Here is a 7,698-nt window from a genome sequence, read left to right as displayed (position 1 = left end):
TAATAAATATACTAAAACTCAACAGTAAGTGATGGCAAATGCCCTTTTTCACAATTATTAATCCCAAATTTATCTTCCATTTAAACATTGGAACAATATTAGTTGTGAGTATAAAATCCCCAAAAACTATTCATGCACAAATAATGTCGAGGACGTCCGGCCCGAACCAATGTAACGATATTTAAACCGTGCATTGTCGAGGGTCGAACGACGCGAACTATAGATGCATCTATTTAATCTGCCGAGGTGCTCGGCCCGCTCCACTAACAGAAAACACTTAAGGAAACACAAGTTTTCCAATAGCAGTCAAGTGTTCTATCCATACCCTCAACTCATAAAACAGTAAAAGTACGTACAGAAAGTCTTATTTAGGGAACGGGGTTCTAGACAGCAAAACGACCAGTCGGGTCGTTACATACAAGTCCTTGGGAATGTATAAGATGCATATATTTTCTTTTACTTAATTGTCTTATGAAATTTCATTGAAAATAGATAGCTATTAAATCGCTTACCTAGCCGGTTGGATTAGGTGCTATCACGACTAGTTGAATTTTGGGTCGTGACACTTCATTTGGTATTTGCAAAAAATTACATTAATTTATTCTAATTATGTGGTAAAGAGAACATCAATGAGTAATTTTTTGAAGAAGAATTTACTTCTTTTAGTATTTGCAATAAATTACATTAATTTATTCTAATTATGTGGTAAAGAGTGTGTGACTAAAGTTGAAAACTACTAAATATATAAGAAAATAATGTTTCGCTTTTTTAAAAAATAATTGTCTTCTTCAATCAGTCTAGACTATTATAAAAGCTCAAAACTTCAACGCGAAATTGATCGATTTTTTATCATTTAAAAATAAATTTTACATTGGATAAAATTATTATTTAATTAATATTTTTAATAGTTACGACGTTGAAATTAACTAAAGTTTTGCCTATTAAATTTTTTAATTATTTGAAATATATAGGAGTTCCTAATATTTAGGAATGACATCCTAGTAAAACTACTAATATAACTCGAGTAACTCCATTTTCACAAGATTCATAATTTTAGAAAATTGTTATTTCACCTAGAATAAGAATATTCCAGGAGACACTAGAAGTGTTCCACTTTAAAATACCAAAAGACGAAAACTTAAAGCAAATCGTACAAAAATCATACTCAAGAGCTCACGATTATTTTTAGATTACTAAAATTTCAAATATTTAAGGTTGATAATGTTAGAAATGTTAGCTATTTCAAGCTAATCTTTTTGTAATTGTTATTTATATCCCTAAACAAAGTCCAGAGATTTACATTCATCTTTTTTTTCTTCAGTAGTTTGATTTTTTTTTTTGTAATTGTTATTTAATAATTCAGACACTTTTGTGAATAATATCTATATTTTTTATAAAATTTACATTCATTGTTATGTAAAAGAAGAAATAACACAAAAGTTATGGGTCCCACACTACACTTGTCAATAAAATTTCTCACCAAATAGTTGAGTCTTACACCAAATAAAATTTCTCATGATGGATTAACCGTGTACTACTTTTAGGTACGTGTCAGAATTTTTATGTGGTCCCGCTCAGTCCCAATTAATTCGGATTCACGCCTATTAAAAGAGTAGGTGCTACCAAGATATTTTCTCATTTTTAAAGTGGAGTGATTCTATCCATCATTCCGTAACTCTTAGTGATATACATACTTAAATTTTAATTTTTTTAATTACTAAGTAAATTTTAAACCTCCTCAATAAGAATAGATGGATTTCTTATTAGTAATTACTATAAATAAATCTGCATTTGACTTAAGAAGTCATAAAAATTTCAAATTGGTATAATTATTTCAGTAATTGAAGACAAATTAGAAATAACAAAAACCAATAAAGATATTTTTTTTTTCATAAGAAGAATTATATATTTAATAGTAAATCGTTAGTGTGGTAGGTCAAAAGGAAGCATAAAGGCCGTCACTAGATAAGATCATATATTGTTCAGATTCGGAGTCACCCAAGAGTTTGTTTATGAGTTAAGGATCAAATAATTGGGAATTCACTTTATAAAAAGTGAGCATATTTATCCATATTACCGACCAAATTAAACTACGCAAGCTTACTGATGTCATAATACATGACATCAGTTACTGGAAGAAAAAAAATACTTTCGTTTTTGATATCCTATATATGATTAGCATAATCGATTTACGTAGCTGTGTAAATTAATCAGAAATTACAAGTGTCACCTTTCTTATGGGAGTAAATAAGAATCGAAAAAAGTGAATTAAAGCGTTAAACGTACGTATCACGAAGAATAGAATTAAGGGACGGCAAAGCAAACAATATTAGTGGGGAAGTTGATTAGTGTTGAAAAAAAGCTGAATTGTGATTAATGAATGTGAAGTTATCTAGTGGAGTATTTCTTTTAGGATTTAAGCTATATCAAACAATATTAATGAATTTAAATTTGTGACAGTAGGTTAGTTATATTTTTTACCAAATACCAAAAAATGTTTAATAAGATAATGCCATGTTGTATACGGGTAGAACCGAGCTCGATCCTTGATCGAGCATCTGGAGCAATAGACCAGGCTCGATACATCTGTAAGAGCTCGAAGGTACAGATGAAACCGAGCTCGATATCGAGGTTCGAAGTTCGACAAGACCATCAGATTTTCCCTCGAGTTTACCGAAGGCACGACCGATCTTGCTTCTAACGTCCTCGAAGAAGAGCTTTGCCGATTCATCCGACAAGGATCCGTGATTCTCGCCATTAACCAGTCATTATGGCAAAAATCACAGGATTAAGTCAAAAAGAGAGATAACGATCTATATAATTTCATATAAAATAATCTCTTAAAAGAATAATCTCCCTAAATATATAAAGAGGAAACTGAGTAATTAAGGGACACATTGTAACATACTTCAAACAACAAGATACTATTTTTTCCAGCTTTGTTCATATTATTCTTGCTTCAATAACATCACATCTAAATTCGAAGGAAGTTAACCTTGCGAGGCTTAAGTTGTTCAATCGGCATGGTTTGCATTTATTATTTTTTTTTACTTATTCTTCTATATTAAATCTGATTTCTCACTTAGTATCAAATTAGATCACATATCCTTCAAATCGCGTATAAATTCAATTATTATCCAATTTTTGGGGTAAACAGTTTGGTGCCCACCATGGGGCTAAGGATAATAGTAGTTATTTTATACAAATCTCCATAACACACATTGCTTTACACTTGCTCTTTGAAGTGTTTTTGATTTCAGGCTGAAAATGACACTCTAAAAATGGGTAATTAGCAAGACAATTCTTGGGTATGGTAGTTGTTATCCTGCATGCATGTGTTATCAAAGAATGTGGGAAGGTTGTGAGCTAAAAATGGTAGAGAATTAATTGGAGAATGATGGAATCTTTCACAAAAGGGCCTTAAAACCTTAATGCACACCTAGTGCTTGATAATATGCTAAAATGAGCTAGAATCATGATCATCTTCCTAATTTTAGTTCAACTTGTTATATTCCTAAAATAGATTGAAGTTACTAATAATTCCGGACTATTTTAGAGTTTAAGGGAACCTCAATTTAGGTATGTTGGATAAACCCCCTTCTTGTTAGAATCGAATCACACGACATTCATGTAATTGGTGTAAGTCAAAAATTAATCATTATAGAATTGGCTATTCCTAATGTGTTTGTGTTGAAGTATGTGTGTTCAATATTTATTCCAAATGCTTCATCATGTCATCTTTCCATATGAGGATGTGTTCACAATGTGAAATATGTGGTAGAAATGTTAAGACTTCATGTCAAGATCGAATAAAGGTTGTTATGCCAAATTGTATGAAAAGCCTCTATGTGCTTAGGATTCCCAAATTGCTCATATGTGTACTAATGCCTTAAATGGTAGGTCTTATTGTTGTTGATGGTGATAATGATGTGTGAATGTTGAAAAGGAAAACTGGAATTATGGAATATGGCCAAGTGCCAAGAATGACTTTCTAATTGAGGCCACTCGTGCCAATGAATTGAAAAGATGTGAAAGAAGTATGAAGTGAGGTGATTGATTGAAAAGGTAATGTCTCGGATGGGACGGCCTAGCCGTTCGGGCCGTGATCAGACGCCATGCCGCACACATGGTGGTGACTGTGCTGGAATTGATAATTGAAATTATTATTATGGTTGATGTCTCAAATGAGACGACCTAGCCGATCGGGTCGTGATCGGACTCCGTGTAAGAATACGGTGGTATTGTGAATTATGGTATATCAGCACTAATGATCACCCAACCTAATAACATGGAAATTGACTTGAAAACTTATGTGATCCTTTACTTGATATTTTAGTATTATTTGAAACTCTTATTGAATTCTTGATTGTTCCCCCTTATATTATTATTCATTCTATTGAGATGGTGTTTAGTTTTACATACTAGTACTATTCGACAGTACTAACATCCCTTTTGGCGCGGGCGCTACATCTTTAAATGGATGCAGGTGGTTCCATAGCAGGCAGTGTTGATCAGCGATAGTGGTGCATCCTCTTCCCAGCAGACTTTGTGAGCCCCACTTCATCTCGGGGTCACATATTGTATCTTTTGTTCATATTATTATCACATCTCGAGGTATAGCTACTGCCTTATTGTCGGCACTATCATAATACTCTTTTGTATCTTTTATAGGCTCCGTAGAAATTTTGTGAGTTGTACATGGGTGCTAGAAAAGTCAAAAAGAATTATGTTATGTTTTGATCTCTTTTTCCACTCGAATCATAAGAATGTGTGTATTTTAAGACTCTAAAATGGTGTAACCACTGAGACCATTTAGTATTGTATATATGAACTTCCTATAGTCTAATTAATGAAATCATGTCTTCTCTTAACCATGAGTATGTTGGGTAGAAAGTATCTAACATGCTTGCTCGACCGAGTTCACTCGGTTGAGCGCCAGTAACGCTTCCCGAGGTTGGGGCGTGAAAAACTTGGTATCAGAGCTCAAGGTTTTAAAGTGTCTTGGGATGTCTCGGAGCCGTGTCTAGTAGAGTCCTTCTTATCGGTATGTTGTCGACCACATCTATAAGTTGGAGGCTACTTGGACATTTAGGAATAATACCATTCTTTAATATTCAGGATCGTGCGATGAAACTGATTGTGAAACTGTTCCTCCTCTAACTCGTGCATTCCTTTAACTTTCAGAACATGGCACCTAAGAAGAGAGCAAGAACTGGCTAAGGAGCTAATACCGCCTCAGGAGTGGCAGTTGACCCTTTATTTGGTGATGCGGCTGAATACCCGAGGGGTGAGGATAATCCCCCCGACTGCTACACTGTCTGATTCCACTACACCTGACCAGGGAACACCAGTTCTTGTACCTACTGAGGGTGCATCGGTTCCTCCAACTGATATTCCGGTTCTATCTCCAGCCCAAGCTTCCGGTTTTGGTATTTCTGATGGGGATCTTAGGGGATCTATCCAGATACTGACGTAGATATTGGCTTCTCAAGCCTAGAGATCAAGTGTTGCACCCACTTCTTCTAGCCAACAAGGGGATTCTAGTGGTTCCAGGGTGAACATGTTTCTTCAGTTGGATCCTCTGGTGTTCACGGGTGCTAATCCCGAGGAGGACCTATAGGACTTCATTGACGAGATGCATAAGACTCTCCGGGTTATGCGTGCTACTGAGATAGAAGGAGTGGAGTTGTCTGCCTACTGCCTGAAAGGGGTGATCTATTCTTGGTTTGAGATGTGGGAGGACTCTCGGGAGGAGGGGAGCCCTCCAGCAAGGTAGAGTGAGTTTGCTAACATTTTCATGGACCATTTCTTGACGGCCGAGACAAAGGAACCTCGTACCACAGAGTTTGAGAACCTTAAGCAAGGAAGTAAGAGTGTGTGGGAGTATCACAAGGAGTTCGTGCATCTGTCTAAATATGCCATTCTCATGTTGCCTACTATGGAAGCTAGAATGCGCTGGTTTGTGTAGGGCCTTAGCCCCTTGGTTATCAATGAGGCCGCTATAGCTTCCTTGAATTCAGATATGAATTATGGAAAGTTGGTAGCATTTTCTCAAACTACAGAGAACCGTAAGTTGAAGAACAGAATGGAGCGAGATGGTACTAGCAAGGCCCGGTCTGCGGGCAACTTTGGGGAGTCATTTAGTGGGGGAAGATCAGCTTTTATGGGAGGGTCATTAGGGCCATCCCAGTCTTTTGCTCAGTCTTCAGCCAATGCACATCCATTATGGCCCAGTCAGCAGCATGGGAGTCGTTTCAAGCCCAATCAGGGCAGCAGGGGACCCCATCAGTAGGGCCAATCAGGAGGGAGATTCCAGCAGCATCGGAGGCCCCCATGCCCCAGGTATGGGAAGATGCACTTGGGGATGTGTTACATGGAACTTCTTATATGTTACGGGTACGGATTGAGGGGCCATATTCAGAGGGAGTGTCGTTCATCCCGCTAGGGTACGGGCAGAGGCACATCACAGCTATCTAGTTTAGCAGCTGCTACATCTTCAACACCCCTTCCAGCTCGAGGTACTCCAGCTCTAGCAGGGCGTGGTGCAGCTAGTGGTGGTGCGCAGAGTTCAGGAGGACCCAGCCATTTCTATGCTATGAGTGGTTGCCAGAGTGCAGAAGCTTCTCCAGATGTTGTCACGAGTATATTGGCTGTCCAATCTCGTGACGTATATGCTCTTATTGTTCCCGGTTCTACCTTGTCATATGTTACCTCTTATGTTGCTATGGAATTTGGGATAAAACTGGAACAACTTCCCGAGTTGTTTTCTGTATCTACTCCAGTTGGCGAGTCTATTGTGGCCGCATGGGTTTATAGGGGTTGTGTTGTCACGGTACGTGGTCAGGATACCGTGGCCGATCTCGTTGAATTGGGGATGGTCAATTTTGATGTAATTATCGGAATTGATTGGCTTTAGTCATGTTTTGCCAAACTCGATTACCGAACTAGAACTGTGAGGTTTGAATTTCCTAATGAGTCAGTTGTTGAGTGGAAGGGGGATAATGTGATGCCAAAAGGTAGGTTTAACCTTAAGGCCATGACGATGATTAATAAGGGGTGTATTTATCATTTGGTCCGGGTTACGGACACCGATGCTGAGGCGCCTACACTCGAGTCAGTCCCAATTGTGAATGAATTTCCAGAGGTCTTTCCTAATGAGCTCCATGGGATTCTGCCAGACAAGGAGATTGATATTGGGATTGATGTTATGCCACGCACGCAGCCTATGTCTATTCCGCCCTATAGGATGGCACCAGCAGAATTGAAGGAGCTAAAGGAACAATTGTAGGATTTGTTAGAGAACGATTTCATCTGACCGATTGTGTCACTATGGGGCGCACCAGTTCTCTTTGTGAGGAAGAAAGATGGATCACTAAGGATGTGTATTGACTACCGGCATCTTAACAAAGTCACAATCAAAAACAAATACCCATTACCAAGAATAGATGATTTGTTTGATCAGTTACAGGGTGCTAGGTACTTCTCCAAATTTGATTTACGGTCCGGGTACCACCAATTGAAGATCATGGAGCAGGATATTCCGTAAACATCTTTCAGGACCCAGTATGGGCACTTTTAATTCCTGATAATGTCTTTTGGGCTAACAAATGCCCCGGCGAATTTCTTGGATCTTATAAATCGGGTTTTCAAGACTTTTCTTGATTCCTTTGTGATAGTGTTCATTGACGATATTCTTGT

Source organism: Nicotiana tomentosiformis, chromosome 4 (assembly GCF_000390325.3).
Source record: "Nicotiana tomentosiformis chromosome 4, ASM39032v3, whole genome shotgun sequence".
Taxonomy (NCBI): Eukaryota; Viridiplantae; Streptophyta; class Magnoliopsida; order Solanales; family Solanaceae; genus Nicotiana; species Nicotiana tomentosiformis.
Note: the sequence above shows the minus strand (reverse complement) of the source record.